The sequence below is a fragment of the Myodes glareolus genome, chromosome 20 (genome assembly GCF_982192425.1).
Source record: "Myodes glareolus chromosome 20, mMyoGla1.1, whole genome shotgun sequence".
In the NCBI taxonomy this organism is placed as follows: domain Eukaryota; kingdom Metazoa; phylum Chordata; class Mammalia; order Rodentia; family Cricetidae; genus Myodes; species Myodes glareolus.
This window is the reverse complement of record NC_142045.1, coordinates 6,697,770-6,710,885: the sequence shown is the minus strand read 5'-3', so window position 1 is coordinate 6,710,885 and position 13,116 is coordinate 6,697,770. Positions and strand designations below refer to the sequence as shown.

The 13,116-nt window shown below is 47.7% G+C and overlaps 1 protein-coding gene across 2 annotated transcripts in view; it reads right to left on the bottom strand.

Annotated features, from left to right (window-relative positions):
• The window catches only part of Trim2 (tripartite motif containing 2), a 139,019-nt gene that overhangs the window by 97,044 nt on the left and 28,859 nt on the right, over positions 1-13,116 (bottom strand). Inside the window, exon 1 of one of the 2 annotated variants that reach the window (XM_085682525.2) lies at positions 12,000-12,154. The exons of the other annotated variant lie outside the window; for it this stretch is intronic. The gene's annotated coding sequence lies outside the window, so the exon portion shown is untranslated. Of the gene's footprint in view, positions 1-11,999; positions 12,155-13,116 lie in introns of those variants that run through there. 2 annotated transcript variants of the gene reach the window in all.

The following is a 13,116-nucleotide window of genomic DNA, read 5'->3' as shown; positions in this document are numbered from 1 at the left end:
CAGAGCCCTATATAAGCCACCCCTGCGCACAATAAAGTTGGCACTCTTGTATCAAGAATGACCCATGCTCGTGTCTCTGTCTGTCTGTGTCTCTGTATGTTTTTAAATCTCCAGCCTGGTTCCCAGCTCGCGTGTAGAGCGTAGAACAGGCATGGTGCTTTACAGGAGTAGGTACCAGAACAGAGTTATAGACTATCACCTAGGTCTGTCACTTGGGCAGCAGCGTAGATGGAAGGAAATGAAAAAAAATAAAGGGACCCAGAGAAGCCATGGGTGGGTTCACAGAACGAAGGCACAGAAGTTGAGCGTGGTTACTAATGCAAACCAACCACACAGATTTCCAAGGTATTTGGGGACCTTCTGACTAAACAAGACAGGTTAGGCAGGTGTGTGGTTAGAAGTTGAAGGGAAATACAGACAAAAGGAAAATGCACCATATTGGTTTGTTTCAGCTGCCAAAACCAAGTTCCAGGAAGCGAGGAGGTTAAACAAAAGAAATGTGTTGTCTGACAGATCTGGAGCCTGCTGGCCCATGGTCAACACAAGGGGAGGGGCTCATTCCTGAAAAACGCCAGGAAGGGGCTGCGGGAGCCTCTTGCAGGCTTCTTATGGCTTGCACCATAATAGTACTGATCTTCCTCTGGCTCCCCTCCCATGGGTGTCTGTGACCAGATGTACCCCTTTATTGTAGGACATTGGTCAAAGCAGGTTAGGGGCTCACCTTACTCCAGAGTTACTGCACTTAACTAATTACATTTGTCCTCGCATGCCCTCCACTTTCTGTCGTGACGTCAAAATGCCTAAAACGATCAGTTTATACTAAGGATAGGTTACTTTAGCTGTTTCACAAGGGTCAGCTCATGGAAGTTCCTGGGTGAGACGTGTTGACCGAGCACATGACAAAGCATGTACATTTACCCATGATGGCCCGGAAACTAGGAGACACACACACAGACAGGGCCTCCGAAGCCCTCTTCAAGGGCTCTCCCAGGTGACTTCTCCTTTTTACTAGGCCCAACTCTGGAAGGTTCCCATGTACTTGGAAACAGCACCATGGGATTGGGTAGGGCTGGGGTTGGAGGACAAACACATAGACCTTTTGAGACATCTAAGATCTAACAACAGCATTTTGGTTCTATCTTGTATTTGGAAATCACCTTCTTTCCATAAAATATCACATACTGTGCTGCGGTATGGGGGTGGAGGGTTAAGACTTCCACACAGGAATCTGGGGGAAAGAGTTTAACTCACAGATTCACCCATTGTGAGCAGGGTGAGAGGATGGGGGGGGGAGAAAATCCACAGCAGGGGAGCAGGGGAGGTGTGGGCAGGAATGGTAAGGAAGAGGGTCAGAGAACAAAGAGGATTTCATTACATTCCAGTCACACACACACACACACACACACACACACACACACACCGCTTGTCTGATCGTATCTTCATTGAACGCCACCTTATTTTTTATTATTCTTTTTCCTTAAGTGTTTCTAACCTATATGAATCCATCATACATTGATGTGGGAGAATTGTCTGTATTCTGTCAATCATATTTTAATAAAACGCTGATTGGCCAGACAGGAAATATAGGCAGGAAAACCAGACAGGAAGTAGAGGTGATACAATGAGAACAGGAAAATTCTGGGAAGCAAAAAAGTTCTTCAGCCACTCCTGCGCAAACCACCAAAGAGACAACATGTAAGCTGTCACACTGAGAAAGGTACTGAGCCCATGTGGCTAACATAGATAAGGATAATGGGGTAATATAAGTTATAAGAGTTAACAAGAAGCCTGACCTAATGGGCCAATCAGTTTATAACCTTATGGAGTCCTGTGTGTGATTTTTCCTTGGGACTTGCCAGCTGTGGGGTACCGGGCAGGAATAGATACCCCAACAAGCCGGCCCCTCATGTTACAGATGGCGCCCAATGTGGATAACTAAATCCACAAAAAGCTTGAGAAAGCTCGGGAAAGAATAGAGTAAAGCATGGTTTCTTGGTAGCAGCAATTTCTCGGGTCTGCTCTGCTTGCTAGAGGCAAACAAACACTCTCATCTAAGAGAGGCTTCCTGTCTCAGCTTTAGCTGCAAAACTTTGCAGCTCTTTTAAGAGGTCCTGCCACTAAACACTTAAACTGTGTTTAGGAAAATCTGAATGCATGCTTTTCGGTTTTCAGTCGTAGCAGGAAAAAAAGCTGCACTGTTTTAAAATGCCGGCTTTCTGGACTGTCCTGCCAGGGCAAACTCTGACTCTTTCAGGCAGGCAGTCCGACTGAATATGGTCTATGAGCAAAATGCTGCAGCTTGCTTGCTAGCAAGGACCTTGAAACGCCATAGAGTATGGCAATGAACACAGCTCTGGCTGATATCTCAGCCATGAGGCTAAAAAGTTAAAAAATGAGATGGATCTAGCCGTCAAAGCCACGGCTCTCCATATTGCTTAATAAATTAAAGGCTCATGTAGTCAAAAAAGCGAGATATACAGTAAAGAGAGATTCAAAGAGGAAGAAAACCTCTAAATGGTTTACAGTGTGTTAAAAATATATGCCGGCTAAAGGTTAAAGTCATTAAAAAGAAAAAAGAAAAAAAGGGAGAAATAGGGTATGGTGGTACACACCTTTAATCCCAATGCCTGGGAGGCAGAGGCATATTGACCTCTATGACCTCAAGGTGTGGTGGTACACGCCTTTAATCCCAATGCCTGGGAGGCAGAGGCGGAGGGATCTCTGTGAGTTCAAGGACAGCCTGGTCTACAAAGTTATTCCAGGACAAAGATATATAGTCTCAAAAAGCCAAAAGTTAAAAATAAAAATAAAAAATAGAGGTTAAAATAAAACCACATAAAGATAAAAAATACACAAAAAATCTTAATACTATATGTTATTATGCTCTCTTTAAATTATTTAAATGCTAAAAAAAGCAACAATTGCTATAAGACTTTTGTTTATAAATGCTGCTAAACTAACCCAAGATAGACATTTTAAAAATACCTTGGCTTCAAATTTAAAGTCAAAAGATATATTACTTTAAAAAAAAGATTTTACTTTTGTTTCCACAAAAAATGAGAGGCTCTGGATTTATTCAAAGTTAAAAAAAATCACCTTTGACCAAGGGAGGCCACCTAAAAAATCTCCAACAAAAATAGAGGGCCCAGATGACATAGTTCCACATCCAAAACAAATTCAAGACTACTGCCTAAGATGATCAAGACTCACAAAATACTCCAGTCAAGACTTGATTATAACTCTAAATTTTCTTTAGGTCCCTATTTGATTATCAGCGCCCCCAACCAACAAAAAATAGCCTAAAATACTACGCCCACATTCCCAACAAATGGACTATGGATATTTTCCTTTGTTTAAAAAAAAAAGAGAAAAATGATGTAGGAGAATTGTCTGTATTCTGTCAATCATATTTTAATAAAACGCTGATTGACCAGACAGGCAATATAGGCAGAAAAACCAGACAGGAAGTAGAGGTGATGCAATGAAAACAGGAAAATTCTGGGAAGCAAAAAAGTTCCTCAGCCACTCCTGCGCAAACCACCAAAGAGACAACATGTAAGCTGTCACACTGAGAAAGGTACTGAGCCCATGTGGCTAACATAGATAAGGATAATGGGGTAATATAAGTTATAAGAGTTAACAAGAAGCCTGACCTAATGGGCCAATTAGTTTGTAACCTTATGGAGTCCTATGTGTGATTTTTCCTTGGGACTTGCCAGCTGTGGGGTACCAGGCAGGAATAGATACCCCAACAAGCCGGCCCCTCATGTTACAACACAGCAGGTATTTCCAGGGCACAGGCTCAAAGTGCCAACGGCTGCCATGAACACACCCACAGTACGGGTATGACAACCTTCTGGTTCCTGATGCCAGGTCCTAATGGTCAACACCTGCCCTTTTCCTTCTAGACTCCTCCTTCCCCGTGCTCCCCTTCTATCACAGTGCCACAGCCCCTGGGCCCTTGCCGTGAGACTACTGTCGTGTGTAAACCTTGGATCATCTTCAGTGCTATCCACAAAGTCTAGAAAGAGCACAGCAAACACATAGGAGATGGAATTTAGTGCTGGCCTTTGCTCCTTAAGACTTGACATTTTATTTCCTGTGCTGAAGACTGAAGTCAGGGTCTTGCACACATTAGGCAGGTGCTCCACCGTGAGCTACAGCCCCAGTTCTTCTCTCAAAGTTTTTCATCTGAGATGGAAAAGGGACCAGGACTCACTGTATTGCCCTGTCTAGTCTCCACCCACCTGACTCAAGCAATCCTCTGTCCTCTACCTTCTGAGTAGCTGGGACTCAGACATGTGCTCCGGTGTCCAGCTCTTCAGTCTTCCTTCTTACTCCAAAACACTACTTAAGTCGTCCTTCATCTCAATCCCTCTCCCAACGGCCACTCTTGAAAGGTTAATAACTTCAGTAGGCCTTTGGGGGACCCTCTGGTATTCAGTTCATGACCAGAAGGGTGGAATTCTTTTGGAAATCAGTGATGAAGTTTGTGAGGTGGTGAGGGGGGAGTTCTGAGGCCCTGGGATGAACTGACTAGCGTTACAGAGGCATGGCAAGTTCAGAGTGAAGCCAGTTCCTCGGTGGGCCAGCTTCCTGCCACCACTGCTCCGTGACTGGGACCTGCTTCTTCGTAGATCTCCGTAACTTCTCTTAAGTCTATACCTGCCCAGGACCTAAGGCGTCAGATAAACTGAAAGACTTGTGCGTGAAGTAGCTAGAAGGAGCCTGTTCCTCCACCACAGCGGGAGCCAGTGTTTGCTGAGCACACAGGCTCTGGACAACCCCTTGGCACAGGAGGAGGCAAAACCGTTTCCTCTAACAAGGTCTCAGGTGACTGATGTGGGCGAGGGTCAAAACCACAGTTACGTTTCCAAAAGGCTCTCCATAAAGGAGTGTGTGTGTGTGTGTGTGTGTGTGTGTGTGTGTATGTGTGTGTGTTGGAAATTGAACCCAGGGCCTTGAACATTTGGAGCAAGGCTCTACTACTGAATGTACTCCAGCCTGTCCATTTTCTGGTAAATGGGAAAGCCTTCATGGAGAGAGGGGGAAGAGTTCTGGCGACCTGTGGTGGATCTGTTGGAAAATTATAGGAAAACCCAGGTGATTAGTGACATCATATATTGCTCAGGTTGTGAAGGACCACTGGCTTTTTTTTTTTTATCCTGATTTCCTCCCATACCACATAGTTAAACTACATCTTCTAAAACCTCCTTTGGTTTTAGCTCCCACATCTTTTGTGATGTTGGTTCCTCCTGAGTCTGCTGTGGCCTTTCTTCTCTTTCTCGAGCCTAAATTCTACCCCTCCCTGATTATAAAGTTTAATTGGCCTTGGATGACAATGTCTTGGAAAGGCACACACACAGACACACACACACACAAGAGCGTGTCCTGACAATACTCCTTCACTCTAGTTATTTGCACCTACAACCCCTCTCCTTTGCTATTTTATGTGCTCCTCCTGAGGTCTGTGCATGTCTTCTGTGTGTATGCACATGTATGTTCTTGTGGGAATGGAAACCATAGGTCAGCTTCACATATGTCTTTCTTGGTCATGCCTTCCCTAGACGCAAAGCAACAGTGCCCGGCAACCAGGGACTAAAACCTCTGAAACCACGAGCCAAAATAAGCCTTTCTGACTCAAAAGTCTGCTTAATGTGGGTATTTCTTACAGTGAGGGAGAGCTGACTAACACCGTTGAGCATTGCAGCTGAAGCAGTGTTAGCATCTCCATCCGCAGCCAGACAGCCTGGTGCTAGATCGCACGCACCAGGCCTCCTGGTCGGTGGCTGAGAAAGTGCATCCCTTGTTGAATCGAGAAAGCAAGAAGAACAAAACTCAAGTTCCCTTTCAGTTAACAGAAGACACACTAGATACCAGCCTGGGCCTGGATCCTAGAGTCGCTATGCGAGGAAACCAGAGAGGTGTTCCAGGGGCGGCATCAGAGCAAACAGCCCTGTTTGAAAGAAAGTAACAAATAGAAGTAGCTACAATGATTTTAGTCTCCAGTGGCCACACACACACTCGTCTCCTTGTCAGCTCCCTTATCCCCATACTCACTGGATTTTTTTATACATCGAAAGGAAAAAAATAGGAAAGATTAATTTACATCTGTATTGGGGGTGGGTTAAACAATGACAAATTACCCCTTGCCCCTAACACGCTAGGTGGGGCTGAGGACACAGCTGGACATGGTTGCTACAGAGACAGGTTTACAGGTAGCCTTGGAGACGCGACGGAGATACCTTTCCGGCACATCCTAGAGGTTAGTGGTTGCTGGTCACCAAACCCTTCTGCTTGCCCTGTGCTACTGACTTCAGGTCCTGTCACTATCGGTAGCTTGTCCTCCCCCATGGACCCTGCACTCAGAATCCACACCCAGAAGCGTGGGACGGCACCAGATCTGTATACACCACAGAGACCATAGTTGACAGAGCCTATCTGTAGAAAAAGAGGCTCCCACCAAGAGCAGTATTCTCAGAATACCCGTATGGAAGGCATCCTGCCCTTGCCCCCTTCCCCGGCTTTCTCCCAGCATCGGTGACAGCTCACACAATGGCACCCTTGGTTTATTGCAAGCGCTAAGTGTGGGAAGACAGCTGCTTTTTAATGTCTTGTCACTCTCTGTCCTTGTCACATATCCAACACAGCTTCTGGGACTTCTAGGGTCACTGCTGCCGTATAGGGGTCTTCCTATTTTCTGTCGGTAATGTACCAGCAGTAATTAATATTTATGTTATGTCCCCAGTGTGCCCAGAACACAGAAAAGATCCAGAGAAACGACGGCTATCCAAGCTGAGGGCGGATTGAAAGGACTCTCATCCCTAAGAAAATACCAATGGCTGCTATTTCTTGTTCAAAAAACAAACACAAGGAAAGGACTGCAGCCCGGGAAGAGCCTGCGCTCTCGGCCTCAGGGAGAGCCGGAAAGCTCACAGCTCTCATCCTGCTCCCTCGGTTTCAGGGGAAGAACCTGGGGTCAGTGATACATCAAAAGGACTGGCTATACTGGGCACTCTGGAAATTCAATTAGTGCCCAGCTGTCTGGAAAGCACCCGAAGACAACAGTGGAGGAGAATATTGCAGATGCCATAGGATTTTAGGAGCAGGCAGAGGCCACCCATCCATACTTGACTTGAAGCCCCTTATCCATCACCATAGCCACAGTTTTCAAACCTCCCTTGGTTTCAGCGACCTATGGTTGACCGTGGTCTAAGGACATAAAAAGGGAAAGACTAGAACTTAACAGCCTATATATAATATATATAGTGCAATATCTTTCATTATTGCTTGTTATGTATTTCTTGTCATTCACTGTTGTCATTGCTTGCCATGCCTCATTATGAATGAAAAGTTATGGTAAAGGAGCTGGAGAGATGGCTCAGAGGTTAAGAGCACTGGCTGCTCTTCCAGAGGTCCTGAGTTCAATTCCCAGCAACCACATGGTGACTCACAATCATCTGTAATGGGATCTGGTGCCCTCCTCTGATGTGTGGGCATACATGGAAGCAGAATGTTGTATACATAATAAATAAATCTTTTTTTTAAAAAAAGAAAAGTTATGGTAGATATGGATGCAGCAAAAGTCAGTGCATGCTACCTCCACCTGCAGCCCCAGTGCTGTCCTGCACCTATAGGATCAATGTGGGGGGGGAGCGGGGGAGCAGAGTAGTCTTGAGACATTCTCAAGCAAGACTTCCTTCCGTATTTAAAGTTAAATCAGTGATGGATGAACATTACAACCAGGAGTGGCTAGCAAAATTGCAAATTCTTGGAAGCAGAAGAGTGGTTTTTATGACACCGATTCTGAGCTCACAGCTTTAAAGTTCAGTTTAGTTCTAGGTTTGGGGAGAGCGAATGCGGCTTAGTGGAACAGGGTGGCCTAGCATGCAGGACAGGCCATGTGATGCTCAAACAATACAACAAAACAAAAGAGAAAAACTCTTCTGGGAAGAGGGGGGAGTTGAGAGGGAAAACTTCCAGTAAGTGTCTGTCCTTGGAGATTCCTTGGCAGGATATCTATTATACCAAAGGTCAACCCTGACTACTGCCCCATGGGAGCCACAGGATTACAGACAGGCTTTGTGGTACCGCAGACTGCCAAGGTCTTCCACACACCTGCGAAGAATGAATATCATTGGTAGAGATGGCCAGGCGTGTGAAGTCTGCTAAGGCCTCTTGAGTCAGCAGCCTGAGGAGCTGGCTGCAGGTTGTGGGGTCTGCTGATCTCTATCTCAGCCATTGGAGCACAGTGCTGGGAATTTGCAGTGGAGTGGGAAACCCCTCCTGGCAGTTAGAGCCCTAGAATGACTGCACAGGGTGGAGGTGGGACGCAGGGTGGAGGTGGGACGAGAGAGTGTTCCCAGAGAGTGGCTGGAGGTGAAATGAAGCTCAGACTCCTGGGGCTGGGGTGTGGGGAAGGAGGCATTTGATTTGCTTTCTGTCTTTTTGGTGGGTTCCTTTGATGTCGCTGGATGACAAAGTAGGGTGTTGACTGGGGATGGGTGAAGGTGCACGCATACTCGTTTGAAATTTAAAGTAGACAGTCAACTGTGAAGCACGAGAACTGTGAATACAAACCAAACTGTGGCTTCCACCGCTCCAGTAAGACAGAGGAGGTCAAGCTGCCTGTTCTTACGTGGCTGCGGGGACTGTCTGCCAGTTCTCTTGATTCCACTGTCTTTGACCCTTGGCTTTGGGGTTCCCTTTTCCTAGGGATCCCCACGGACAGGGCTCAGGGAAGAAATGGCTGCCTTTGTCAATCTCAGGAGGGAGTTAAGGCTGGGTTCTCCGAAGAGCTGCTTTTCTACGATGTGGGTGTGGCCTCCACTTTTCATCCTCTGACCTAGATTGGCTCCTAGCTCCAAACCTGGCCTTGCAGGATCTGGCTTCAGTACTCAGAGATGATTTCAGCCCATTCTTGGTGGGAAACCTCTGGAACAACATCTAGAAAGTTCCATCATAATGGGGGTGTGCTTCGTGGAGCAAGGTGCAGGAAGGACCCCAAGTCAAGCATGCCAGAGGCACCTGTGTTTCTTATCTTCCCAACCCCAAGTCATCCTGGGAGGGAGACACTGGGATGGCCACTATCAGATAAGGAAGAGCGAGGGAACTGGACTTTCCCAGGACACCTCGACATCCGTAGAAACCGGAGACCTGGGATTAAGTTCAGCTATGTTTGAGGTATGTGCTAGACCCATTATGGAGCCAGAGTTATAGAGGACTTTGAAGACATTGCCTCATGGGTAGATCAGATAACAACGACCCAAGGGACACACTGTCATCCAGAGTCACCTGCCGGCCAGCGTGGTGTAGAAACTAGGGCACAACCTTGTCAGCAAACTTAGTCTATGGTTAGGCCTATCTCTGAGTGCTGGTAGCTGGGAAACGAATGGATTTACCAGAGAGTGACTGTGTGCTGAGCACTGTGCAGGAAACTCTTTACCCCTGGACACAGTTACGGTCATCTCACAAGGATCCCGCCAGAAACTTTAGAAAAGTGGGTGACTTGCCACTCAAGAGTTGACCCGGATGCATCCAAATCAAAGCTTTTGCTCTCAGCCTCGGCCTTCTGGGGTCACCCCCGCCAGTGTGGCAATGCTGAGGTCCCAGGGATCTCCCTTTAGCTGGCCCTTCTTAGGACTAGCCACATGCTGCAGATTTAGGAACTGGGACCCAGAAATAGTGTGCACCTTGTACAAATATGTGTGAGAGATGGCCTGCAGTGTGACTCCTGGGAAAGGTGTGATACTGAGGGTTAGAATAAGAGTGTGTGTGTGTGTGTATGTGTGTGCATGTGTGTGTGTGTGCGCGCGCGCTCTTGTCTCCGTTTCTTGGCAAACAGTTCTTGAAGCCATTAAGATGTAGAAAATGAAAAGGTATCTCTGTGTGCTCATGGGTGTAGGAAGGTTGAGGGCTTCCCAGAAGCCCTGGGAAGGGGTCTGATTGTCAGGGGAATGAGAGACTCTCTGGCTGTAGCACCAACACTCACCTTCGGGAGGTGCAAAGGTTCTGGAGACTGACTCAGTTTCCAGTGACTGTCATCTAATGGAGACTGCCTAATGAAGTCACCATAAAACAAAACAAAGTCACCAGTAACAACAAAAGCCACTACATCTCTGCTGAACAGGTGGAGGTGCTGGGAGGACTCCCTCCCTACCCCACCTCTACCCTCCCTACCCCACCTCTACTCTCTCTGCCCCTCTCTACCTTCCCTACCCCTCCCTATCCTCCCTACCCCTCCCTACCCCATGCAGCTCTTTATTTGACTGGTCATCTATGTTATCCATCATATAATTTATGATATGCCAGCAGACAGAACATTCCCCTGGGTTCTGCAAACCTTCTTTAACACCTGAACTTGAAGCGCCAGAAAAAGCTTCCCAGTTATAGCATGAATTTAGACACAGTTGCATGCTAGTCACCAAGCCTCCCAGGTTGCTGGGACCTCTGATTTACAGCTGATGGATGGTTAGCACAGGAGACAACCCGGGTCTTGCGGTTAGTCCCCAGGGCGGGGCAATTGTGCTTTCAGAAATATCCCATCAGGTAGGAGTATGGGAATACAGTGCCCCCAACAAACCGAGTGTGCAGGGTGGGGCCGGACGGTTTTGCCCTGGCCTCACCCCACCCCCGGCAGTCTGAAGTTCACTTTCAATATCAATTCTTTAGGTTACTAGCCTACTCCAAGGAGCAGCTTGGCCCTCCGTCTCTCCTGGGCTCTCGACCACTCACCCAGAAGCTCTCGGACATTTGTTTGTATTTATTTTAAAGTTTTTTTTTAATTTTTACATTGTTTTATGTTTTCAACAAATGAGCTAAACCTTGTGCTGCTTTGGGTCCTATTTACTTGAACACGGACTTTTGCGTTCTGATCTAATTCCATCAGGCGCCGCAGAAGCATGGCAGTTTTACAGGTGCTTTTTATCTCGTTAGCGTACAAAACCTGGGGTTGGGAGCAGCCCAGCAAGGATGCCAGGTGACTCACCAGCCTCCTTTCTACAGCTTATCAGATTCCTGTCCCCACCAAACCCACCAAACCCACGGCACCGGAAGCTCACTGACTTCACACCACCAGGCTCCTCGGGAAGGGGAAGGCAAGGACACAAAGTCTGATCAAAGCTGCCTTGGACGGTTCCTTCGCTCAGCAGGAGGCGGGGTTTTCTAGCCCGTTTTCGAGGGGAAGCGGGGCCCATCACTATCATGCGGCCATAGCTCTGTGATGGGGCAGGTGTCTAGCACCACATGGACTAAGAGAAAGAAACCAGACTTGACAGCCAGGGAAACCAGAACCAGGAACCAGAAAGCATAGTAGTGTGGCTGCCCAAGCCCCATCAGATTCCCTTGAACCGCCACAGCGGGTGGGGGTGGGGCAGCAGGGGGCCCACCCCTACCCCAGCCGCTCCACTCCAGTAATCAAGGACAAACTCTCTATTCGCCTGGGGCTCTTCCTTATTCCCAGTGCCCTTTGAGCACTTTTTATGGGGCAGTTAAACTTTACAGCAGCCTGCTGGCGCACAGCCTTTCCCACATTTCTGAATGGATCTGTTTATGACAAGTCCACTATGCCTCCCCTTTGAAAATGCTAAAAGATATTAGCTCTTTCAAAGGGGGTCAACCGGGGTACACAGGGTACAGAAACCCAACTGTGGCAGCCGCAAGCTGTGAAGAGCTGCCTTGGAAAAGTGGAAGGCTGAGCACCCGGCAGCCTGTAACGGGGAAAATGTCTCCAGCTCAGGCCAGTGATGCTACTTGGGGGCCAAATCTGCCCCCCTATCCCCCAGTTCTGTGCTTTCTCTCCTTTCTCACCTGGGTGGACCAGGCTCTATCAGCTTTCTAGACAGGTCTCAGAGGACTCACCTTTTCCTCTGTCTCTGCAGACAAGAACTGAAAACCAGTGGCAAAGCTAGCAACTCAATCACAGACAGCTCATCTCCCTCCCTGCCCGAGATTAACCAGTCAGCCAGAGGAAGACTCATCACACACAGGGAAGTTCTTACCTGGGTTCCATAACAGCTGCTCCTGAGATTAAAGCCTGGCCCAGCCTGCTCAGCGCTAGGGACTCCGGCTCCCTTTCGTCCTCAGACAAATGAGCCCATTATAGTCATCAGACTGTGAGTTAAAGGGTGGCCCTCAGAAGAAAACTATAAACAGCCCTGTCAGCACAGGCCAAGGGGAGGGAGGGGCTGTGGTATCAGGGACAATGGGAGCCAATGATCAGCCTCTCTGAGCTCTGTTTGCTTAAGATATTGTGTTTCACCCTGAAGCAGGGGAGACAAGGAGTAAGGAACACTGAATAGAAAGGATAGTTACTTTTTTTTTTTTTTTAATTGAGGTTCTCTTTGTTTCTGACCTTTCCTTTAACAACTATCTTCACAGGGGTAATCCCCTCAAGTGTGGCACAAGTCTAAATCCTACTCTGGAAACTCAAAACTTTATTTGTGACCTCAGAATGCAGGTTGCAGAGGAGGAATCCCAAGTCAATGTTTCTCTCCCAAGTCAATGCTTTCCCCCCAAGTCCATGCTTCTCCCTCCAAGGCAATGCTTCTCCCCCAAGTCAATGCTTCTCCCCCAAGTCAATGCTTTTCCCCCAGTTCATGCTTCTCCCTCCAAGGCAATGCTTCTCCCCCAAGTCAATGCTTCTCCCCCAAGTCCATGCTTTTCCCCCAGTTCATGCTTCTCCCTCCAAGTCAATGCTTCTCCCTCCAAGGCAATGCTTCTCCCCCAAGTCAATGCTTCTCCCCCAAGTCAATGCTTTCCCCCCAAGTCCATGCTTCTCCCTCCAAGGCAATGCTTCTCCCCCAAGTCAATGCTTCTCCCCCAAGTCCATGCTTTTCCCCCAGTTCATGCTTCTCCCTCCAAGTCAATGCTTCTCCTTCCAAGGCAATGCTTCTCCCCCAAGTCAATGCTTCTCCCCCAAGTCAATGCTTTCCCCCCAAGTCCATGCTTCTCCCTCCAAGGCAATGTTTCTCCCCCAAGTCAATGCTGCTCCTCCAAGTCCATGCTTCTCCCCCAGTCCATGATTCTCCCTCCAAGTCCATGTTTTTCCCCCAAGTCAATGCTTCTCCAAATCCATGCGTCTCCCTCCAAGGCAATGCTTTTCCCCCAAGTCAATGA